Source organism: Protopterus annectens, chromosome 12.part0 (genome assembly GCF_019279795.1).
Source record: "Protopterus annectens isolate FY-2018-M chromosome 12.part0, PAN1.0, whole genome shotgun sequence".
NCBI classification, from domain to species: Eukaryota; Metazoa; Chordata; order Ceratodontiformes; family Protopteridae; genus Protopterus; species Protopterus annectens.
This window is the reverse complement of record NC_056746.1, coordinates 153,943,379-153,969,973: the sequence shown is the minus strand read 5'-3', so window position 1 is coordinate 153,969,973 and position 26,595 is coordinate 153,943,379. Positions and strand designations below refer to the sequence as shown.

The 26,595-nt window shown below is 40.7% G+C and overlaps 1 protein-coding gene across 1 annotated transcript in view; it reads right to left on the bottom strand.

The window, feature by feature from the left end:
* The window catches only part of SNX29 (sorting nexin 29), a 3,382,132-nt gene that overhangs the window by 2,542,762 nt on the left and 812,775 nt on the right, over positions 1 to 26,595 (bottom strand). The gene's annotated exons all lie outside the window — the stretch shown is intronic.

Below are 26,595 nucleotides of genomic sequence, written 5' to 3'. Positions count from 1 at the left end.
GCAATATCCATATTTATGGGTACATGATAAAATAAATTACTTAGGAGTATGGATTAAAAATCATTCCAGTGTGGCAGCTAAGTGTATGTGGGAACAGACAAAACAAAAGATAATACAAAAACTGAGAAAACTGAAGCTGTAATATATGGATATGAATAGTATGATGCAAGCAGTTAAATGTTTTTAGTCCCTTTAGTCATACACAGGTCTGGCATATTTTTATCAACCAGAAGAGAAGTTGTGGACAGCAATTAATAAAGAGCTGAAGGACTTTATCTGGGAGGGAAAAATGGCAAAAGTCAAGTGGGATAAGCTTATTCTTCCAATAGAACAGGGTGGATTGGGGATTACTCAATTTGAAGGGGTACTTCAGAGCAACACAGTTAAGGCTCCTATACACAGCACAAGCAGAAAACTATATTTCAAAGTGGAAAGAGATTATGATGAAATGGGGGGGAAGCTCATGAAACAAGGAGAGTCTGGGATTTTGGATGCAGACCTTTAAGGAGAATGCTAATAATGATACACAATATTTTATTTATACAGCAGCAGAAAGTATTCCAAACACCAAGCCAACACAGGATTGGAGAAAGGAGATTCTACCAATAGGGATGACTGCAATTAGGGATATAGACAATAGGGGGCCTGAATTTATTGAAGAAAACTGGCAAATAATCCAAGGTTTGGGAGCAAATAGCTACAGAGGGAAAGGTAACAGAATGGAAGACACAAATAACTTATTTGGGCTGCAAGTTAGAGATTGACCTCCCTATCAAGGACTAATATCAGAGTATAGGCAAAGAGAAAGAAACATGAGGGTCCTAAATGAAAGACCAGCACTGGTAGATTTTTTTGTAGACTCTAGAACAGAAGTTGCCATTAACAAAGGAATACTTAGTAGAGCATATAAAATATTGCATGATAACTATAAGAATCAATCAAAGGAGGTTAGAAAGGAGTGGGAAGAGAGAATGGATAAGCAACTCGAAAAGAAACAATGGGGCTATATATGTATACCTCCCAAATATGCAACAAAGTCTAGACTATTTAGGATCTTTGCTTGGAAGCATTTACCCCAAGTAGATGCCAAAGAATTTTTCCTCAGGTAGACAGCAAATGTTGGAGGTGTGATGAGTTAAGACAAAGGTAATTGGGAACATACTTCCTGGGAGTGTAATGAGTTGTCAGACTTTAAAGATTCCCTGCAGACTACTTTGTCAAAGATACTGGGTGAGCAAATTGGTGTAACTAAGGAAAATATTTTTTTTTGAGCTATGATACAGAATTGGAATTGCTTAGACATAGTAAGACCTTGCTGACTAATTATGATGCTGCCAAAAAAGAAATTACTAGAAAATGGAAATCAAAGTCTAAACCAACTTTACTAGAAGTAGCAAATATAGTAAGAGAGATAAAACAATTGGAACTGGGATCTTTAGAAAAGGGTAGAAGCAAACTGCATAGGGAAAATGGGAATTGTGGGATCAATACATGCAGAGGAGGAACGAGGTTTAAAAGAAAGCAAGATTTGAATGAGCTATGTAATGTTTGACTGATAATGACTGGATACATTATAAGTGATGTATAATGTTTGCAGCTATAGTTGTGTCAGCATGGTTTGTAATGGATAATGTCCGCAACTGAAATTGTATCAGTATGGTTTATTTTCATTTACATTAATGTAAGATTGCCTACGTCATGCATGACAACTTAATAAAGATGTTAAATGTTTAAAAAAATCAAATCATGAAAGCAGAGATGCAAATCTTGAAACAACCCCAAACCAGCAACACATTGGTTACCACTGATCTATTTCACAGCCCCCTTTACTTCAGACTAAATCAGTCAGAAGACTTCTGGAATAATTAGAACCAAAGTGCAATCTTAGAATAGTAATGCTTTGCTTTTCTTAAAATGACTGCGTCAATTATATCCAAGCTTTAGTTCACATATTCAGCTTCTCCTTGACTTGGAATTGTTCATCAGCTTAATTACTTGATTATTCTACTACCAGAGGCCATATTCCTTGTAGGGACTTTTGACCCACTGCCAGTATATAGGCAGTAGCCAAACTCCTAAAACATGGTAGTCTCAGCTTACAGGACATGTTGACAAATAAAAGCATCTATCATATCATATCATGGTCTCCTATCACAAAACAAAACTGCGAAAGACAAAGTTCCGGAGACACAACAAACCAGCGAAACACAAAGTTCCGGAGAACACAAAACAAAACTTGTATGTGATAATAAATTAATAGCTATACTTCCAAGATGGCTGTACACTGATCAACAGCCTGAATCCAGCTCTCCCAATATAAATAACAGAAAGAGAAAAAGCACTGCCATTGAAACTGTTATTTGGATAAAGTTCAGTTACTGGCTGGTAAGTACACTGCCTGGATGCCAGCAAAGAAGAAATGTAGAAAACCTGAATGAAAATCAACCAAACAAAGGTGAAGAGGAAACACTGTCTGCAAAAGATTCTGCAGCTGTTCAGCAAAAAAAAAAAAAAAAAAAAAAAAAAGGCAGTTCAAGCTTCAGCTTTGGTTCAAGAGAGTTTTTTTCCTTCTAAATATCTGGAAATCAAATGTACTCAGAGGTGGTTCAAATAAATGAAGCATTGAAGGACTATATCAAGTCAAGCAAGAGTCTGGGAAAATGGAGGAAGCTTTAACTAGTACTTCAAATGAACTGATAAAAGTTCAAAAATCAGAGACTGAAACAAAAAAAAAAGCTGGCTGGGTAAGGGGCTTCTCAAAAAGAGTGGTTTCTAAACATAGTAGTATTAGAAGACAGAGCACACAGAGAAAACCTTAAGTTTTCTGTTGTACCAAAGTAATGAGAAGGAACAGATTGCATTAATTTTAAGAAAATACAAATAAGCAACTGGACTGGTGTTTCACAGGAGGATTTGGTCAACTGAAAAGACACAGTGAGTGTATGCTCCAAACCTGGCCATGAGAAAGCAGCAACACCTAAATTAGTAAAGATGCAACCACATCAGCAGAAACAGTTGATCCTGAGAGAACTATGGCAGAATGGGAAAGTATTAAAAATTGGAGACTTGGAGACAGCAGAGTGTTTGTGGAAATAATTGTTTACCATATACCTGAAAGAAGAGAAGCAAATTTATCCTAGAAATCATGGAATGTCAACAGGCAGGTGTGAATCAACCTGCCATATCTAACTATCTTCAGATTATTTTTTCCAGGAGGACCAAAGACATTTTTGATGCATAACAGGCTAAAAAAGAAATAAAGTTTATCCAACAAAAAGTGAGCCAGCAGGCAGAAGGGGACTCTTGTTTTTCATTCTTAAGTTCATAGAGAATCATTGCCTGTTAGATCTTTTCCAATGTTCCAAAGGAAAATGCTCGAGAGACAGAAAAAAACACAGGAGTTTATTAGATGAATTATAAGTACCTCGGACTTCAATGAGAATCTGCTGTTAGGATGGAGATGAACAGGAAGAAGACCAGCAACATTGAAATTAGTGAATAAATGGGAGACTATAAAGCATTAATCACATTTCTGAAATATGGATTTGCAAGAAAAAAGACTGAAAAAGACTGGACTTTTGTTGACTTTGTTAAACTTGTGGTTGGTCTGTAAAGCATACACCCCACTTCAAGTCATTTATGATTAGAAGAACACTAAAAGCAGAACAACAGTAACTTAAAAAAATAAGAAGTTATGTACTCACCATAACGTTCCATCTGAGTAGATAAACTTCATTTGTCAGCAACCTATGGGTATCGGATCAGACTTCGGATCCGAGCCGGCAGTTTTCAGCAGCTTAGATCCGAGCTCCTAGCTCCTCCCCCTACCCATAAATCCCTGCCAACCCTGACTGACCTCAGATCAAGTTTGCCCCTAAAACAGCAACTGCTAAAGATAGATCAATATCAAAGACCATCTCTGAAGACAACAAATGTGAACAATCAAAGGTCAGGGGGAAGGAGGGGGGGACGGTTGCTGACAAATTAAGTTTATCTACTCAGATGGAATGTTATGGTGAGTACATAACTTCTTAATCTGAAGTAGCTAACTTCATTTGTGTAGCAACCTATGGGACAGAGCCCCCAGCTACCTAAACCTTGGGTGGCCATCATGGAAGGATGTTCCGGAGCACTGCAGAGCCAAAGGATGCTCTCCCTCTGGAGATAATATCCAGTTTATAATGGTTGATAAAGGTATGAGATGAGGCCCAAGTGGCAGCCGAACAAATATCATCTAAGGATACCCTGGATCTAAAGGCAGCAGAGGTGGACATAGATCGGGTAGAGTGGGCACGGACTCCCTGAGGTGCAGGCCTACCAGAACTTTCATAAGTCAAAATAATACTTTGTGAGATCCATCAAGACAATGCAACTTTAGATACCGATTTACCCAAATTAGTTTTGGCAAAGGAGACGAACAACTGGTCGGATTGCCTATGACCAGATGTCCTTTGAATATAAAATCAAAGTTGTCTATGCACATCCAAAAGGTGTAGTTTGTATTCCCCTTTGTTCTGATGATTGGGGAAGAAAACTGCCAGGTTAATGGACTGATTAATATTTGACTCGGAAGCAACCTTAGGGAGAAAAGAGGGACTGGTCCTGAGGTAAACTCTATCCTTGTGAAAGGTTAGATACGGGGGTTTCACACAAAGGGCTTGAATTTCAGAAACTCTTCTAGCCGAAGTGATGGCGATGAGAAAGGCCGTCTTCCAAGACAAGTACTTGAGATCCACTGAAGGTGCAGGCTCAAAGGGGGAAGCTGTCAAGGCCTGAAGCACTAATGTCAAATTCCACGGAGGTACCACTTCCTTTACCGGAGATCTGAGCAGAAAGGTGCCCTTCAGAAAGGTCTTGCACAGTTTTGAAGTGATCAAAGGACGCAGATCATGTCCGACATGGTAGTGAGAGATAGCTGCTAGTTGAACCTTGATGGGGAAACAGCTAGCCGCTTGGTGAAACAGTCCTGATAAGAAGTCTTACACAGCAGGTAAGGGAGCTGTGAAGGGATCCAAGTTTTGACGTTCTGCCCAAATCGAGAAACGTTTCCATTTGCTACTGTAAATCTTCCTAGTAGAAGGCTTGTGGGCTGCTACTAGAATGTCTTTGACTGGGGAAGAGATGCCGGGAGTCCTAGCTACGAGTGGAACTGGAGCAGCCAAGCTGTGAGCTTGAGACTGACCAGATTCGGGGTTAGGTGACCCAGAGGGTGGGAAATCAGATCCGGGAGGGGATCTAGAATCCAAGGAGGATTCACCAGATGAGACCAAAGGTAAGGAAACCAGGTTTGACGAGGCCAGAATGGGGCAATGAGGATGATCCTGCTCCCCAACTGACTGGCTTTCTGTAGAAACTTTAGCATCAGGGGAAGAGGTGGATAAGCATAAAGCAGACCGGGAGGCCAAGCATGCACCAGAGCATCTCTCGGGAATTCCCCGACTTGGGGAATTAAAGCAAAATAGCTGTTGCATTTGGTGTTTGAAGGAGAGGCGAAAAGATCGCAACAGGGCTGCTTCCCACTTGGCAAAAATCTGATTTGCTACCTGCGGATTGAGAGACCACTCGTAAGGGGAAAGGATGGTGCGACTGAGTCTGTCAGCCAGTATGTTGGACCGTCCCGGAATGTGCGTTGCAATGAGAAAACGGTTGGTGGAGATCGCCCATTCCCACACTCTCATGGCCTCTCGACAGAGTGGGTAAGATCTGGTTCCCCCCTGTTTGTTGATGTACTAGACAGCAGACATGTTGTCCATCTGGATCGCAACAGTCCCTACAGGAAGAAGGTCCTGAAGTGCTTGCAACGCTAACAGCACTGCCCTCATCTCTAGGACATTGATATGCAAAGAGGTCTCCATGTTGTTCCACGTGCCTTGGACAGTCCTGCCCGAAGAGTGCCCCCCCACCACCCGAGGCGAGAGGCATCCGTGGTCACAGTGGCAAGGGGAGGGGCCATAGAGAACGGGAGTCCCATGTGGAGGTCCGGAGATTGTAGCCACCATATGAAAACCCTCTTGCAAGCCCTGCCGAGGGGAATGGGATGACTCAGAGGATAGTGAGGAAAAGACCACTGGACTTGGAGGGTCCATTGCAAGACCCTCATGTTCAGACGTGCCATTGGCAATAAGTTGATTGCCGCTGCCATTGAGACTAGAGCCCTCAGGACCAATTCCGCAGGAGGAGCTGAAGATAGAAGGATGTCCCGCACGTGAAGCCTCAGGGTTCAAAGTTGTTCTGGGGTTAAGAAGGCTACAAGATTGATTGTGTTTAACCTGGCCCCGATAAAATCTATGACCCGAGTCGGGGTGAGAGAAGATTTGTCCATATTTATTGTGATCCCTAGCCAGGCAGCAATGCAAAGAAAATAGTTCCTGGCTGTGCAGAGTAGATGCCTTGTCGGGGCAGTCAGGAGCCAGTCGTCCAGGTACGGAAAAACCTGAATTCCCTGGAGCCTCAGGTGGGCCACTATCACTGCTAACACTTTGGTGAACACCCTGGGGGCTGAGGTGAGACCAAAGGGGAGAGCCCTGAATTGGTAATGACTGGCCCCTAGCCGGAAGCAGAGAAACCTCCTGGATCGTCTGTCCATGAGAATGTGGTAGTACGCATCCTTGAGGTCTATAGAGCACATCCAATCGTTCTCCCATAAAAGGGGGAGAATGGATTGAAGAGTGACCATCCGGAACTTCTCTTTGGTTACTGACAGGTTCAAGAGGGAGAGATTGAGGATTGGCCTCAAGTCTCCCGTCTTTTTTTGCACCAAAAAGAACCTGGAGTAATAACCCGATCCGAGCTGGTCTGGGGGGACATGTTGGATGGCTCTTTTTTCTAGGAGCTGCTGAATTTCTGCAGCTGCGGCCTCCCTCTGATCGGGTGGGACATCAGGGAGGTGCTTGGGGAAGAGAGGGGGGTAAGAGAAAGGAATCTGGTAACCTCTGGATATGATGCGAAGTACCCAGCGGTCTGCTGTGATGGACTCCCAAGCTGCCGGGTGCCTCGAGAAACATCCCCGACTGCCTCCAGAGTGGAGCAGTCGGGCAGCCCCTCAGGGCTGCTGCGTGGACCGGTCAGTGAAGGGTTCTCTGGACCCAAAGTTCTTCGGGTCCCCTCTGCCTCTAGGGTGGCATCCTCCTCTGCCACGGAAGGACTGGGGATCCGGAGCGGGCTGGGACTGTTGTGACTTCCGGAACCACATCTTCTTCTGTCCCTTTTGGTTCCTGGAGAAGGACCTCTGGGGAGCAGAGAAGCGGACTCCAGATGGCAGACGACGTCTTCCCGTCCTTTTCGCTCTGGACCAAGGTGTCGCAAACAGTCTTCCCAAATAGGGTAGGACCACCAAAAGGGGCATTTCCGAACGACGCCTTAAAGGGTTCCGTGAAATCACAATGTCGGAGCCAGGCCTGACGCCTCATGACGAGGCCTGCTCCGCTGGCTCTAGCGGCTCCCTCTGTGGCATGGGATAGTAACCGCATAGAGGTATTGGAAATGGACCTAACAGTGGCCATACGGGTAGAGTACAGCTGTTTGTCCTCCGCCGACATGGACTCCGGGGGGGCGATGCAGCATATTTCTTAATGAGATCCCACTGCAATTGAATAACGTGTGCCATATAGTTCAGAGACCTAACCGAGAAGGACACAGAACTAAACACCCACTTCCCTAAGCGGTCCCAGCGATCGGGACTCCTTGCCCGGGGGGTGGACCGAGGGGCTCTCGAGCTAGTTCCCTCTTAGTGGCCGCCGCCACCAACATGGCATCTACCGGGGGACCCTTGCTCCAATGGGGCCTATCCACAGGGGGACTGAGGATCCTGTCAGGGCATTTCGGGACTGTCTCCACAGTGTCCAGATCCTTCCACGCCCTGGTGGTAATCAGGTCCACCAGGGGGTCGGCCGGAGAGGACACCGAAGAGGTAGAAGGGCCTGCTTCAAATGCCTCCAGGAACACGGACTTGTCCGAGGTCGGCTTTGGAGTAGACCACCCACCTCTGATCCTGAGCATTTCCATGATGTCTCCAAAGGAGACATCCTCGGGGGGTGACCTTGGGGAGCCTTCCCCTTCCTCCAAATCCGTGTCTTCAGTCAAGGACTCAGGGGTGTCCACGTGCCTCCTCTTGCACTTCCGCTTGTGGGGGATCTCCTTGGGGGGGGCTGTCCGAGGAGGCCTCACCAGCAATATCCTGTTCCAGGGGAACGACCTGGGATATTGAAGCAGGCTGTCCCCCTGGGGCCGGGTGATGGAAGTCGGACCCTACAGAGAAGGAGTGCAGGGTGGAGCCATGGTAAGGACCGGGGGGGCCTGGAAGCAGTCGACAGGGCCCTCTCCACCACGTCGAACGCTGAGGGAGAGCCACTCTCTCTGGGATCCGAGAGCAGACCTTCACTCGGATCCGACATGAGGACCGGGGCCGGCGCCAAAGCGATCAGATCCGACGGATCAGTATGCTCCGACCTGGATGGCGCCGAAGGCATACTGAAACCCTCGGATTTGAAACTCAGCCCTCGGATCTGACAAAAACGGACCTGACAGGCTCGAGGGAAGAGGCTGCCCGGCTCCGAACCCGGGAAGCGGGACAGAGGAGGAGTTATCGGGGCAAAGAAAGGGGTCGAGCTCCCCCCGGCGGGGGGGGGGGGGGCAGGAGCACTCCCATCTGCAGTTGGGCCTGGAGGAATCTTCGCATCATCCGGTGCAAGTCTGCATCGGAAAGGCTGCGTGTAGATCTCGAAGAGGCCACCAAGGCAGGACGGGAGTGCCGCCTCGATGACCTCAAAGGAGATCGGGTCTCCTCCTCCTCAGGACCTGGTGAAAAACAAGGGGACCGAATCAGAGAAGGAGGAGACCGGGAAGCCCTGGAGGGAGAAGACCGCTTAGCCGGGGGAGCTGAAGCGGAGGCCTCGGCCCTCCGCTTGTTGTGCTTCTCCCTCCTCTTGTCTTTCCTGGCCTCCCTCTCCTCCGGGCCTACAGCGGGAGGTTGAGTCCCGGCTGGGGGGAGAGAGGCAAGAGACCTGCCAGGATCAGCTTGGATCTCTGGTCCTTGAGTGCCCTGGGGTTGAACGCCGTGCAGATGGTACACCCAGAGGAAAGGTGTCCAACCCCAAGGCACAGAACACACCAAGTGTGGCCATCAACCGGTGAAAGCTTATTGCCACACTCGTTGCACTTCGAAAAGATAGGTTTTGGGGCCTCAGACATTTTTAAACTAAAGAAACACACACGCTAGGCCCCAACACACACACACACACACACACAGACCCTAACGAACCAGTGAGGGAGAGGGAGGGAAAAATATATAAACTAAAGAAGATTTAAGCTAAGGGAAACAGGTACGGACCTAACACACGGTACTCACACCAAAAGTACAGAAAAAAGTAAAAATGTTTCTATTTTTCTCTCACAGAAATTCGCTAATGACGGAGCTCGAGAATCCAGCTGCTGACAACAAGCGTGGCAAACTAGATCTGAGGTCAGTCAGGGTTGGCAGGGGTTTATGGGTAAGGGAGGAGCTAGGAGCTCAGATCTAAGCTGTTGAAAACTGCCGGCTTGGATCCGATACCCATAAGTTGCTACACAAATGAAGTTAGCTACTTCAGATCATTCTTGTTCTTAATAGTATTTGTATAAAACATTTCATGATATAAACTGCATGTTATATACAGTAAAGCAGTTTTGGGTACTGTGTAGTCAGGAGTATTTCAAACTGGGGGAGTCTTTCAGTGACTGTTGTGTGTGTCTTAAACATCTTAACGTAAACCAGTACTTTTTAGTTGCAAGAAATATAGGCTTTAAAGTACAAGAAGAAAAAGAAAGGCTGGACAAAAGCAAATTTAATGTTAATATGCTGGGATCATGGGCTTAAATGGTGTACTGATTATATTACATGTAGTACTAAGATCTTTTCCCTTATTTTTGTAAGCAAGGCGGCTTTAAAACTAAGACAAAATAATAAAAGCCATGAGAAATGTTAGGTTTCTTACATCTGCAAAGATATTAGCTTGTTTTTTCGTATCAAATGTTCAGTGGTAGTCATGCAGTCTGCAGCTGAAGGCAACTGCACATTCTGCTCTGGGTGAAAATGACAAAGATTCATTGTTGAGCTCCATGGAGACATGCTGTCTATAAGTACAAGCAATTCATCTTGAGAAATCTGATCATTCTTTGCTGAAGGAAATGCAAATTTTAAAGGAACATGGCAAACAGTTCTGTGAAAAAAAAGTTTGAAATTATGGGAAGTGAATAAGAAATAGCAGCTTCCCAAGTAGCCTTAAAAACTTTAATGCATCTAATAGAACAGAGTACAGTTTAGTTTTATTTAAAGATAGCCAGTGTACTTTTTCTTAGAGCTAAATGTTAACGTTTTCTGAAAGCATACAACTGGGAAGGGAATAGCTATAAGAAAAGACAGACAGCAATCAGTATAAGTGGGAACAGAGGCTGTAACATACACTTTGCCATGGGTAACCTTAATTTAAGATTAGGTAATGCCTCTGGGCCCAGCTGTCAATTTGAGGTAGTTGTTCCTATCTGGAGGGTTAAACTTCACTCTCTGAAGATGTACATATTTTTGTGCGTTTGTTCTAAGTTAACAGGGGATGGGGGTATCATGAAGATGTTTTTTTTTGCTTGAGGATTTTCATTAAAATAAAAAAAGTCTAGAAAAAATGTGACAGTTTTAAATGGAGTTGACAAGAAACAATAAAAAATCAGCCTGCCAAACATCAGTGTGTGCAAGCAACACAAAGGTTGGAAATATACATTCAAAAACTGTCAAGTATAATGGATGGGAACAATAGCGTTTTATCATGATGGTTATGCTTTCCATAATATTTTGGACAAAAAGGAAACAGTGTTGAATTATATTAAGAAATTCAGAGTGTAAATAGTAATGCTACAATACCTCTCAACCTGGAAACATCAAAAATCTGGACAAAGGCCCATGAAAAATAGGTACAAATATGTATTCTAACTTAAAATGAGCATACATAACTGTGTAACCCCACCCTCTCCAATGGAATTGTGGGATACCAACTTTCAAATGCAAACTGAAGGACAGACAACCAAAATATGGCCCTAGACAGAGTCCACCTGCAGCCATTCCAATGTCCCATTACTTGGCTATTTCACCCCATCTATCATAAACACTGCAGTGTGCATACTGCTTTACTTCTGCAATGATTTGGATTTTATTTTACATTTTATAGCACAAACAACAATAGACATCTCACATCTGCTAAACAAAGCAATACAGTCTCACAATGAAAATAGACAACATTAAAACTTCTCTGCCCTTAAAACTCATATTCATTGAAACCCACATTCAAAGAAAATGTATCTGGCCAGTGGCAGATAAAGCTTACATTCGGGCTGTTTTTAAATCATAGGCCCTTTGCACATGAAACATACATGTGTTCTTTGATACACCTTCCTAACTATATTAAATTATATTCCTTGTATAATACAGCACACTTGTTAGAGCGAGTTTTAAATTTGTTTTGAACATTTTTCCAGTAAGCAATGAAACAAAATGTATGAACCAATGATGACAAACCTGTCCAGTTCAGAACATTTCCATCATAAAAAAGTCTACTCAAACTTCTACAATCCACCAGTATCAGTAAATATGCACAATTTCTACAGAAGTAAAAGTCATCTAAATAATTCCACATTAAAGACATCTGTAACTAATGAAGAGTTTGCTGCTAGCAAACAACTTTAAGTACCTGTTGCCCTTGAAGAATAAACTGCCTATGTTACATTCAAAAAAATTATAAGTTAGTAATATTTCAATAGGGAACGGATGCAAAGTGATAACAGGTTCATAGTTACTAGGTATCTCTGCCAAAGGAGGACATTCTCAGGACTGCAACATCCACCCCCTTTCAAAGTACAGCATAGTACAGTATCAGTAATCTATCTACATACTGTGGGAGTAGAACCCTCAGGCTTCTACAGCAAAAGCAAGTATACTACCTGTTGTGCTACTAACAATGCAAGTAGACTTTGCATAAGCAGCATTAATCTTCTCTTTCCCTGATGAACTGTGTGTCACAAGAAATCAGGAAAAAGCCAAAATGTATTGGGGGGGGGTCAAAGGCCCAAAAACAGGGGCACATTTTAAACACTGCTTGTATAATCTTAGAATGTTAGTATAATAATATGTTGTGTTACCATGTGTTTCCTGAAAGACAGGAAGACTGAAACTTAAATAGCAATCATTATTTAGTGAATTCAGTTCTCACTGATTTGCCAGAAAACCATAAATTTTATTTTATTTTTATTTAACATTTATTTACTGGGAAAGTCTGACTAGGAATGAAGTCAATTTTCAGCAGAGGCCCAGGGAGAAATGCTCTAGACGTATGTCTTTGCATCGTGGGAGGAAACCAGAGCACCCAGGGGAAATGCACACAAATATAAGGAGGACATGCAGACTCCACGCGGAAGGCACTTCAGCCGAAAATCGAACCAAAGAACCCTCTTGCTGTGAGGCAACACTACCACTGCGCTATCTAAATTTTAAGAGGAACAGACGGAAAGTATGAGCCAAACATTCCAGACATTTTGTGAAAATTCGTACAGTTGAGAGTTGTAATTCCTTCAATCAAAAGTGGCGGTACAGGTAGAGAACTCAGGCTCTTGCTCCTTGTACCGAAGGTACAGGGTTTGAGCCTGAGTAACCCTAGCCACCAGGTATATTGGGGCATCTCTCACACACACACACACACACACACACACACACACACACACACACACAGACACACACACACACTAAATGTGCAGCAAACTCGGCCAGCATAACACGATAAACTTGCATGGCCAGCCAGCAGATAGACAAACTAAATAAATGTGTAGCAAACTCGGCCAGCATAACTAAATAAATAAATGTAGCATGATAATGTGAAAGCAGCAACTGAACTGCCATGGACATTAGAAATGCAGAGCAATGGTCGAACACCAAGCAAAGTGCAGCAAAGGCTGAATTACAGCTGGCACAGGCACGGTTGAACGCACCAGAAAAATAAACTAAATGTAGTGCAACAGTCGAATTATAATGTTATACACACATGGAAATGCACACAGTTATACAGGCCAACCGACATGCACACAGTATCTTGGCTGGCCAGCAGATAATGCACAACAAATAACAGTTGTTTTTTTTCCTCTTACCTGGAGGACTCTACAAAATATATGCCACCCACCATCCTTATTTCCCTTCGAGTCCAAAAGGCAGTAGCTGATGTCATCATGCACACCCTATAGGCTGGTGATGCATGGTGACAGCCAAAAATTTAGTGGTAAAAAAAAAAAAAGAGATATCTGGAAATTCAGAAATTAAGGGGGCCACTCGGGAATAAGTAGCACCCCAATATTTTGCCCTCAAAAACAGTAGCTACTGAGGAATTTGGTATGGTTGAGAATCTGAATGCTACAGTAGACGCACTGGGAAAGAAAAGAGCATGTGAATCTGACAAAAAGTATTTCAGGATACAAATTCATCACAATATTAGGGACAAAGAAAAAGGGAAGCAATTATACCAATTACTAGTGGGGCTCCAATAGTGATAGAAAAGGAAAAGACAACAACTGGAAATGCGTAGTAATAAGGGGCTAATTGCACAGGTGCAGGATTATGCTGGTGTGTGTTTATATTCCACCAAAAACTGTTATAGAGCTTAAAAAATTTTTAGGAGAAATATTGAGCTTTCAGCAGGGAATATTACTTACTGATGGAAAATGGAACTTGATTTGCAATAGTGAGGATGTATAAAGGGCACAAGGAAGGGGAAATATAATAAAACGGTAGTCTCCCAAAGACATTTATGAAAATATTTGGTAAGGAAGATGCGAGTTCAGTAGTAGGAACTCTGACAGAATTTACATATTATATCAAGGTATAATAACTGAGATAAACTGAAACAGAAATTATATCTCACAGGTATGTTTGCATTTAACTGAAAGCTTCAACACACAACCGAAAATGTTAATGAAGTATTCATCTGGGTAATTTGCGGGTGAAAACTTCCATCAGTAACATTACTGCTATGTACAGAAACTGTTACTGGAATCTATCAGAACTGAAAATAGCAGTTTCAAAAACCAGTTAACTGGCCATTTCATCTCAGTTTAGAAGTGCAAATCTTACAGAGGTAGTAACAGATTAGATATCATTCAAGTATTCAACTTTCTTTACTGTAATTAACTTTTCCTTATCCCTTACCATTCATTTATTACTTTTATAACTCCATTATTGCAATTTATACTCTTTGCCAAAATGCATTTATGTAATTTATGTGTATTCATCTTACCAAAATGCATTTTATTGCAACTTCCACCTCCCATAATAGTTGTACACTTTGTTTAAAATGCTGACTGCTTAATCAATGTTATTTAGGTTTCAATATGTAATGTGTGTTACATGTAGTTATATCTCACAATACAGCTATGTATGACTTATCCAGTGCTTATTCAACTCAGTGTTGTAAGCTGTCAAAATGTATGCTGAGTGAATAATCAATGTCGCCAGGCTTCAGACCTAGGACTTGTCTGAAAAGGGTCTCCAGATTAGCCCACTTACTTGGGAAACAAATACAGTAAATTAGAAAGGCAGTAACTATAAAAATAAGGTAAGATACAGTGCATCATTTGGTCCTAAGGGGAAATTAAGTTATATACTTATTATAACTACTACGTAAGAATGGTCAGCTTCAGTAACCATCAGGAGTAACGTTATGACCACTCAGCACTTAGTCTTTATGGACTGTTCGGTTCCCTTCCACAGTTGTATCTCTCTAATTCTTCTAAAGAAGCACAAACATTCAAGAAAGCTTCACCCAAAAAAATGAAAGAGAATCTTTTGGCTTTTCCCGGTTAGGGGTCGCCACAGCGGAACTCCAGTCCGCTCATGATTGGCAGTGTATTTTTATGGTGCCGAGTTGCCAGCCTGATGCCCAACCTTCAAAGAAAGGCAAGCCCATGCATGCTCACACCTACCTGCATGTCTTTAGCATCACTCGACCATGGGGAGGACATGCAGACTCCACACAGAAGGCGCTCCAGCAGAGAATCGAAAGGGAGAACCTCTTGCTGTGAGGCAACAACGCTAACCACTGCACCACTGTGACCCTTAAAAAAAAAAAAAAAAGAAAGAAAGTAGCCCAATACAAAAAAGAAAAAAAGACATCTTATCTCAGGGTGGGAAAAAAGAAAGATGGGAAAGCATTACCAAAGATAGTCTGCACTTAGACATATTATATGTGTAGAAATTTCATATTTAATAAGACATGGTCCATTTTCAGTGACCGCCAGGACAAAGTACCTAGTAAACCTCCTAGGCAGTCTGGATTAACTAGGAGGGCTAACCCCTTGACCTGGTTCCAGAAGGGCATGCTATATAAGCCCTAAGCAATTCAGTGACTCATAAAATAAAATATAAAAAACTCTTAGTGTAAAGATACAAATAAGAAAGAAATTTATGCATATAAAAACAGCTGTATGCAATTATGTGTCTAAGTTATTTTGTGTTTCTTTCTTTAGTTTTTAGACAGTTTTGAAGGTTGTAGGATGTTGTCTCTTTCAGTTTTTGCTTTCTTTTATTCTTGACTTGTTAAAAAGAAAAAGTGGATTAATAATATAATGGCTAAAAAATGAAACCCAGTTATGAATATTATGTAATAAATGCACAATTAAGACTAATAAATGTTGCTGTTGTAAAGAATAACAGAAATATAAAAATTGTGTATATCTGATAATAACAGGCTGTAAAAAACATTTGAAAACATTCAATGGTATGAATGGTTTACCATTAACGCATTGGTGTCCTCTATATTTTGAAATAATATCTACCTATAATCAACTGTTTCAGCTAAAAAATGTTAATTTAAAATGAACCATAAGCTTAATCAAATGCACTAAAAAATGTATTTCATAGCAGTAGCTGTGACTTAAGGAATGTAGGCTAAGCAGTGTACAGTATAATTATGAAAATGTATTAATATACACCATACCCCCCATCCAATGCTGTTGAGTCACACCTGACTCCTATAGATACCCCATGAATAGCTGCCACCATTCACACGGTCTCCTAGGTAAGGAAGGAATGGAAGTGGATTGCCAAGCCTTATTTCCATAGTGCACACACAATGTACGGACATCTATGGACATTTCAGATTCAGCAATCCACCCTTCACAAGTCTTCAGGATGTGGAAAGAGACCCATACATACACAAACAGGACATGCAAACTCCATGCAGAATGCACCCCAGCCAAGAGCCGAACAAGAGCGTCCCTCGCTGTGAGGCGACAGTGCTACTCACTGCACTGCTGCATGACCCTACCACACCAATATCTATCATTACAAACTTGTTTTACTCCTTCCTTGAAAAGTGCTTCCAAATTTATAAACTGGACATACTCCTCTGTCTGAGGTACCACAGTAGCCACGATAGTAGCAACAGTAATTAATAACCAATATCCATTATTACAAACTTGTTTTACTCCTTCCTTGAAAAGGGCTTCCATATTTATAAACGGGACATATTCCTCTTTGTCTGACGTGCCACGATAGTAGCAACAGTAATTAATAACTAGCCTCTAACAAGTTTAAGCAAGCAGGACAAGAATTACATTGGAAGATGTTCTGATAGCCAGTGGATCAACAATGACAATAACAAATGAATAACAAAGTTTCAAACTGTTCAAGCAGCAAGTAGGACTGAACTAACTTGAGACAGTAACAGTTGGGTAAAGTAAAAGTAATAACAGCAGAGCACTAGCAGCACAAAGCTGCTCTCAGTACAGCCGCTGGCGACTAGAATTAGTCATGTGCAAACACGCTCAGCCTAAGGCAACACTAACTCAGAAGGCTCAAGCAAGAACATTGGTCATCAGCAGAAACAATTCAATTTCATAGATTAACCACAGCACTGCTGTGCACATTGGAAGGTGCAGCTGAGTGCAATGGCACACAATGGAGAGCAATATATAGCAAGTGCAACAAGTAGCCAATCAGAATTCAACTTGTTGGCAAGTCAGCACTGATCAAACAGCCAGAATAGTAGTAATTGACCTTATATCACAGGATAACTACTACAAATATATTCCAAAATGTCCCGGAACACTGTCTCTAGAACAGCAAAATGGAATAAATACAGTAAAAGCAGCTGGTTTTAGTTGTTAAATGACAATAATGTACAAACTACAAGTTCTTCTGTAATGTTGTTGGGATGGAGGAATAGTCAAATTTGGTTAAAGCAACTGCTCAGTTGTGCAGCTCAGGGTATGCTAGCCAAAAGAAGAGAAATTATGCACACAACACGACAATATAATGAACACTAACACAGCAAGTAGCCAGTCAGAATACAACTTACAGTAAAGCCAACAGTGATTAAATGCTAAGAACATTAGTAATTTAGCATAGTTTGCATGATGACTAATACAGATATGTTCCAAGTTAGCTCCCAAACACTAGACTAAATAAGCAATTGCTGAATCAGTAAAATGCATTAAATACAGTGAAACAGTTTTCATTTGTTAAATGACAATAAAATACAAATAATGAGTGCTACCCTCATGTTATAAGGGCTGAAGAACAAGTCAAAATTTGTGTAGGTAGGTCACATCAAGTTAAAGCAACTGCTCCAATGTGAAGTTTAGGGCACTCCAGCCAAAAAGATTATCCCTGTCCCAGTACCAATAATTTCTTAAGTCTACAAATATTGTAATGCTTATACTGTGTTTTGAGTCCACAAGTTAGTTACACCATGGTTATCTGCTAAGATAAAAAAGCATTGTAAATTATAGTCCTTATGGGGATGCTGTCTCCCTATGGCATACCTGTTAATTAAGTTTTCTGGGAATGTCATCTGTCACCAAAACACATTCCCCCTATAATTAACTTCAGTGTAAAAACAGCTACACAAATGTCAGACTATCACAACAAAAAGAAACAGTCAAAACAATGGACTCAAACAAGACAAGCAGCTGCTCATTCCAGTGGCAAAACAGAAGCAACTAATATCCTTAGGGTGGGAAGTAACCCAGTGCCTGTTCCGGGCACATTTGACTGCTGTTTAAGTATGGCCAGAAGTTTGATGTCTACATGTGTCCAGGATCCAAACAGTGGATAAAGTGTAGAAATCATTTTCATGGTAAACATAATCAGAGACTTAAAATGTTGAACAGTGTTATTGAACTTTATAACTGCACCAGCAATTTAAAAAATGAGATGGGCTACATGAACTGTACCTTGGCAGTCTGCCAAAGAACTGTACAATGATGGCAATAATACAAGTTTATTGTCTTGTAAAAAATCATGCAATTACAGAAAGAAGTTAAATTTATAGTAACAGTATGCATTATTTATCTATTTAGAAATTAATACCAATTTACATTAAGAGGGGTTGGTACCCCCTTTAACCATACCGCAAAACCTAGGCAAAGAGGACCAAGGAACTAGTACTTCCATACAGAATGTCATTAAGGAAAACACATTTTGCACACATTGTTGCTTGAAGGTATACTTGCAATGTAAAACATTGGGCATACACACACAAATAGTTTTAAAAGTTCACAGTTCATACTGTCCAGCATTCTTAATCACCCTAACAGTATTTCTGGAGCAAGCATTAATCTGAACTTGTACTGCATAAAGAAGTGACTGTTCAAGGTCCATTTGTGAGGCCACATTACATCCAATAAGAGCAACAGTCACAGAGGCAACATTAAACTCTGAACTTGAAAAACAAAAGGAAGCTTCACAGAGCATAGAAAAGATTCCCATATGTCCCATCATAAAACAGCAAATATACCTGAGGAAACTGTAGTGAAGGAACTATACCTGAGGAAACTGTAGTGAAGAAACCTCTACCTGCATTTTATGTGATCAAAGACTGACAATTTTCAAAGCCTTCATCGCTGCTTGTTGTCATCCCATCTTCACATTCCACTTGTGAAAGGTATGCCTTTATTTACTTAAAAGACTAAATCACACAAACCACTCAAAGTACAGTTGCGTAAGACCATACTATAAAACAATAGATGTCCTATAACTATTTGTCATTGTTGTAGTATTCCTTACAATAGGGATGTCCTGTCAAGGAAGGCTATGCAGCTAGCCAGCATACTAAAACCTTGGTCCTTTCATGTGCCCTTCATCAGAAGTATGCCCTTCATCTGAGGTGTAAAATACATAAGTGAAATTTGAGCACTAAACCCTCAGAAAGGAACTGCCCCAGAAGAAAAGGAGCAGCCGATAGATGGTACATGCACATCCAGAGAAAGTAAAAGAAATCCCCTTGGACAAAAGAAAAAAACTCAACAGGGGAAGGAGGGAGGGACAGAATACTGAAACAATGACAACTAAGGCAGCTACTATTATAGTATGTTCTTACACAACTGTACTTTGTCCTACGTACCTTTCTTCCTAAGTCACTGTTGCAGTATTCCTTAAAATAGGCAGAGGACTAAAGCTAATGTAAAGAAAGGGAAGAGGAAGAAACTGAAGAACCTTCCAAAAAGCCACAGGGGATGGACCAAGCAAAACCTGCAGTGGCCCTTGAAAACACACCCAAGTTGCAATGTTTAGTAAAAGTATGCATGGAAGATCCAGTAGCAGCTTTCAAAATGGATCTAGCCTTGAGACCCTTAAAAAAGCTCCAGAAGAAGCAGCCACTCTATTAGAATGGGCACGAAGTATAGTAGGAACATATAACAACAGGACATGGCTTTAGAAATCCAAAAAGGAATAGTTTGTTTAGAAACTGCCAAACTTAACTTATTTTCCCTGAAAGGAAACAAAAAGCTGCTCAGATTTCCTAACATCTGTAGTCTTATCTAAGTAGTATCTGAGCTGTCTACAAATCTAAAGAGTGAAGAACCCGCTCAATGTTACTTTGTGGAGAATGAAATAAAGAAGGAAGATGGGTAATCTTATTCAAAGATAGCCCATTGATAACCTAAGCCATAAAAGTAGAACTGCTTCTAAAAGACTCTCTGTCCCTGTGGAAACTAGAAAAGGACTAACTGCTATACAAATGTGAAGTTCCGAAAACTCTGTTAGTAGAAGTCAGGGTCACCAACAAAACACTTTTCTAGGTAAACAATTTCAAAGACAGGGTAGCTGCTGGTCCCCAGAAGGAGGAATGGGTTTTCTTTGAGGCCTAATATGAAGGACACCTTTGAGAAACTGTTTGATCTCAAATCTAGAAGAAAATGGTGGCTGTAGAGTCAGACATACAGAAATGGCTGACAAATGAACTTTAACAAAAGGTTATGCCAAACTAGAAGTGAGCAACTCACACAAATATGAAAAAAATAGGAATACTAAGAGGGTCCTGTTCACTGTCATTACACCAAGAAGAAAATATTTTCCACTTAACATAACATTTTCTAATAGTTGGTCTTTTTGCCACCTGCAAAACCAATGCACATCCTCAGAAAAATGATGAGGAGAAGGAATCAAAAACCATACCATCCAAAGTGCCAACTACAAGGTAAGAAGATGAGGATGAATTACAAAGCCCAGGCAAAAAGATCCACTTGAGGAATATCTCACGAATGCACAATGCTCAAATAAACCTCTCTGTGTAATATTCACTTGTGAGGATCTGGCCTGGGTCTGCTTAGGCTGTCTGCCACTATACTGTTTTCTGATGGAATACAGACCACTTGAAGAATCAACTGATGGCATACTGACACATGCTATGAGGGCTAGTCTACAAGGGTGGTAAGACTGTTTCCTCTTGTTTTTGTACCACATAACAGTGATGTTGTCTGTAAAGACTCTAACTGGACACGGAGTCCAAAAGTAGTGCAGGGCCAGGAACACTGCTTTCATTTCTTTGACACTGGCATGCTCTTTCACTTTTTGAGGAGACACCAGACACCATAAACCTGATGTAATTGAAGCAAGCCACCAGGTCTAGGTCTGAAGGATCTCTAAACAGCTCCCAAATGGGGGGAGGTAACAGAAGGAAAGACCTGTAGTTAGAGATATATTACTGATTCACCAAGGAAATGCCTTCCTTAAGCAAGGAAAGAGAGGAATTCAGAAGTCCAGGGGATGACACTGCTGAAGCCAAATTGATTTCATATATCACTGAAACTTCTGCATATGGAGTCTGGCAAAGGGAACCATGGGAACAGTGGCTGCCATGAACAACAGGGCTCTAAAAAACTCTCTTGCTGAGGTCCCTTTCAGAAGAAGAAGAAGAAGAAGAGATTAAAAGAAAGCTGTCAATTAGAGAACTTTGTGGGGAGGAAGAAAACCTGCCCTAGTAAGAGGCTGAATCCTGCACTAGAATACCTGGTCCTGAAAAGGCATTGGAACTGACTTCTTCAGATTTAGAGTGAAACTAAGCAGCATTGCAAATTCTATTTCCTGCAAAAGAGCCTGCTGAGAATGAGCCTCAGTGAGGTCATCCAGGTACAGGTGTAGAACTATGCTCAATTCAGATACCTCCCACAGGAATTAATAAATATTCATCATTTCTACATGGGATCTCTAATGAAAGAACTAGGCATTCATAATATACTCTCTTTCAGTAGCTGTCCCCAAAAAAACAGGCACTCACCAACCCACGATGCCTAGTGTAAATGTGCATGAACACACATACATACAGACCGATAAATATCTCCATCCAGTATTGTTTTTATGACAAGCAGAATACTTATACATGAAATTTCCCAACAAAATTGACTAAATACCATTTGAATACTACTTTAAAAAATAAAAAACGAAATTTAGAATTGGTTTCATCTGTTGTTTTTTTTTTATTTACTGGTGCTGGCTTCAATACTTGTGAAAGGTACATACCTGACATACCACTGAATACTTTTGAATACTGTTGAAAAGAATACCATTAACAAAGAATTCAAACAGCTGAATTTTTAAAACAATGAAAAATAAAATGGTGAATTATTCTGAAATAAAAAGAAAGATATGAGAATATCAAAATCAATCTTGGGCAATAAAGTGGTGCAATGGTTAACGTTGTCGCCTCACAGCAAGAGGTACTCCGGTTCAATTCTCAGCTGGGGTGCCTTCTGTGTGGAGTTTGCATGTTCTCCCTGCGTTTATATGGGTTTCCTCCCACATTCTAAAGACATGCATCTGGAGCATTTCTCCCCTGGCCTCCGCTGAAAATAGGCTCTGTCCTAGTCGGACTTTCTCGGTCAACAAATGTTAAATAAAATAAATAAAAATAAATAAAAAAAGTTTATCTAATAAAATGAGTAACTCATTAAGACGGTTGTGGACTTGCTATTCCCTCACCCTACTGTATACCTACTAATGCCACAGCCAGGCTGGATTTTATAAAACATTATAACCCTTTTTAATCACACACAATGGTGATACTAGTATATTTGGAATCTGGGTGGGGGTGGGGGAGTTGTGGTATAGCCCATCCCTTGCCTTCTGTGGGTAAAGGGATGGACAGACTCTTTGCATTACACACTTAATTTTAGAATAATGCAACATTTCACTATCTTTCAATAAATGAGTTTCAAATGTATTGAGAATTCAATATTTTGCATTTACTTTTAAGGTACTCCTTACCCTGGTTTTATAACTGAAGTTTGACACCTGTGAGAAGTAAAACTAATAAGAAAACTTGAAACAAAAGCCCTGTACCTGACCGCATAGTGAGTTACTGTGTAGGTGGCAAACTGATTCAAATCCTCTTTGTATGGGAGACTGTTAAAAAATTAAATACTCAGTACTATGGTTTCACAGCAGACATACGTTCTCTGACAAGAGCACTAAAATCACAATTCTCTTCGCAAAAGCCAATTCTATAGACCTTGGGTAATAACAGCTGTCAGCCGCTATAAAACTGGGCCAGACCTGATATGTGGTCTAAATATGAAAAAATCTATATACAGTGCCAGTTTAAAGAGAAGCCTAATGCCCAAGTCACCGATAGAACTGCAGTGGATAAAAACTAACAATAATGATGACTTCAGTCTGAAGGCATAATGTTACCGTGAAGAACTCTAAGGGAACTTTGATAACAAATTACTAAAAACACTGGTCTACAGCTATGTTAATGTCTTGGATCAGGTTTCCTCAAGTAGCATTCTGATGAAAAACAGTATATAGACACAGCAATTCTAGCATGGACTAGCCAAAATCAGGGAAAATATACTAACATGCATTCTTAATTAAAATCTGTTCTGAATTATGTTCACAATTTGTTTCACAAAAGCGTAAAACTACAAATTGCTAATGCTATACATAGAGATTTCAGAAACAAGGTTCCTTTTGTTGCATCCTTTGTCACTTAAAGAAGCAAAAGGCAAAGAGAATAAAAACACTATAAAAACACACTCATTTCTGCAGTGTTCTATCTCCTGATGCGTGCTGTGTGTTTAGAATCACGTTGCCATGCAACAAGCATGTATCCTCCTTATTATGTGAAATCTATTTTTCCAATAATAGCAATGTTAACAGCAGTCCCAAATAGAGAAGCGCTCTCATAAAAGTGCACTTTGAGCCAGCATGGGTTTTACCTTATGTCAAACTATTTAAGTCAGAAGCCATTAAAAACCATCAGTAGCTGGTACAGACTCATTTAACAGTGTTTTTCTCAAGGCGTTAACAAGCAGCTTGTGTGAAATCTTAACAATATCCAATAAAAAAACTAACAATGAAGAATGCATCACCGGATTGATGAATCTGCAAGTGAAGTCACATTTACAGATTTTATAAATAAAAAAAAAAAATCCAAGAAATGGTAGAAAAGCGAATTAAAGCTAAAGAGTTATGTATAGGTTCACTGCCACATTTGCCACAGTGTACACGATGGCTACAATTTTATTCTCAAAAAGACAGTATGCTATTTCGTAGTGTCATATAACCACATTAAAAAGCTATAAAATGCTTACAAATGAAATTTGAAGAGAATTTTGTTAAAGAGCAATTGCTCCATCTAGTGATGTATGTACTGGTTTATAAAGACACAGCTGCAAATTCAGGGCAAGCAAGGAATGGGTTTTATTAAGCCATGACAAAACTGATGGGGGAAGAATAGCAGAGACAGAGCTGAAAGCCATCTGACGAGTCAGGCTAAAAAAATGCATTACAACTGTAATCAGATCTTGCTACAGGTGGAATTTCACCTCAACTGCAGTCAGACAAAATTCTTGCAGAAAAAAAGGACAAGTTAAAAAGACATAGCAGTGTACCCATGAATATAAACATATGAACAGGTTTGTGTACACATAAATTAACACAAACACAGGCACACTGTTTAACATTATATACATATGCCTACTACTTTATAAAATACCTTTACACAGTGAAATACAATTTTATGAAAGAAAACTTAAGCCTACAGGGACACATCACTTAAGAGCATCATATTACCTGTAGTTAAGAAGCATATTCTTTGATTTTCTACACTGGCTGTAATTTACGGATACTGTTCACCATGGTTTACCATCAAAATGTTGAACATTGGTTCAGCGAACACAGAAAGTCGAATGTTAGTCAACTTTCCATGTTGCCAAATGTTAGGAGATCGTAATTACAGATCAGTGAATGCAAGTGTGCATTCGGTGATGGTAACTTGATGTTGAGTAAAGTCGTGGTACAGTGCGGAAAGGGATGTATCCCCTTCCTCACTGTAGTGAGATCTCCGAGTTAGAATATTTAATTTGCAGGGGATGTGGGGGGGGTGCAGGGGGTCCTTGCCCCTTGCTAAAACATGAATGACAGTGTAGGTGTTTCACTTACATTTGCACCCACACTGCCATCATGGCCGATTTATGACATGCATGTCAAATCTGTTGAATTCAATCAACAGATTCGACATTATAACCTAATTAGTATGCTGGAAGTCTTACGTCATTTTCGTAGTATCGAACATTCAGTTTTCTGAACTTTGTTGTTTTGACAGTAACCCGTTCACCACATCATTTTCTTTGTCAGCTGAAATGAAATGCATGGCAGGAGTAAAGGTTCATAATTATTCTTTGATTTGTTCTTACTACACATTTTGTAAACATCAGAGGGACTGTACCATAAGAAGTATTGTCTATTCACAATGCCATGTTTTTTCATCTTACTTTTATTAAATAAGTAATTTATGCATGCTAGTGTATTTTTAAGTCCAAAAATCTTAACTAATAAATACGGATCACAAATAAATAAGGCTGTATGTGTCAAAGCCAGTACAGACCATCTCATATTTGCATTATATGAGCCTTAACAATCTGTGACTATAGAAGCTGAACATATTAGGATTTTGTGAAAGTTCCCCAATTTCAGTTGTGAAAATTAAGATATATATGCCACTCATGTGATAACTGTTTAAACCAAATAATTAGTTCTTTGTAAATAAACATACAGTTAGAACTTTTGCCTTTCTTTTCTAACTTATTTGCTAGCAAATGGATGGTGCTGAGCAGATCTATTTGTTGTGGTGCAAAGCTGCAGCCGCTCTCTCCACTGCAGTATACAGACAGAGAATGCAGTCTTTCAGTAATTGAAGTGATGTGGCACCCACCCATAGCCGGCCTTAGGCATAGGCCAACTAGGCGGCCGCCTAGGGCGCCACTCTAGCAGGGGCGCTTTACCAGTATTTATTTAATGTAGTTAGACCAGGATGGGGGCACCAGGTGGTGTAGTGGGGGGCACCGTGGAGCTCTTTTGCCTAGGGCACCAGTTGACCTAAGGCCGCTCCTGCCATGTTAGTTATATCACATACTTGCACTTAGGGTTCAGAGTACCACAATGTTGGTCATGTTGTGTGGTATCCTGTGCACTACTGAACAGCAATCACAATGCAAGCAAAAGAACATGCAGTACATTTGCTGTATCATGCTGTCTCCATTATTTCTTAAAACTGTCCTTACATGTTACATAGCAACAGAAGAAAATCAGGTTACTTTTGTTTATTTGAGATATGTTGCAAGCTGAAACCTCCAGGAAAATTCTCTTTGCCAGACAACTGGTCTGAAAAGGAAGCTAGATCCAGAAATGTGATTAGTTCACTACCGTGTTAAAAGGCTGACAAGGTTCAGGCTGCCATACTTCTGTACTTAACAAGAAGAGATGTGCTGATAGTGTTAACAAAGCATGGGGGGAGGGGGCAGAATTACTGAAACATGAAAAATTCTGCCATATATCTGCGGTCCCAAGTACAGATGTTACTGAATTAAAAAATTCAAACCAAAGACGGACTTTGGTCTGTTAACAAGCTTCATCAGTACATGAAAGAATTCTGTTTGCTATTCAAAACTATCAACTGAGAGGTAGATTCTTAACATTAAATAATGTAAAATATACATGCACAGCAAGCAATATTACTTTGCTTCAAGAGAGCTAAGGAAAGAGTTACATGTGACTAAAACTGTGAGTGAATGCAAAAACAAGTATGGCAAAACTAAAAAAAATGAGCTGCTAAAGCCATGAGAGTTATGGAGATCTTGTCAATGGTAAGCTGTACAAGAGGTATGGTTAAAAGCACTACAATAATTCCACAAGCTGTGGCAAAATAAATCATTTTATGTATGTAAAATGCAATAACAGATTTTACAACAGAAAAGAATACATGTGATAGAAAAAGCTCACAAAAATTATTTTCTCATGGGTACAAGTGG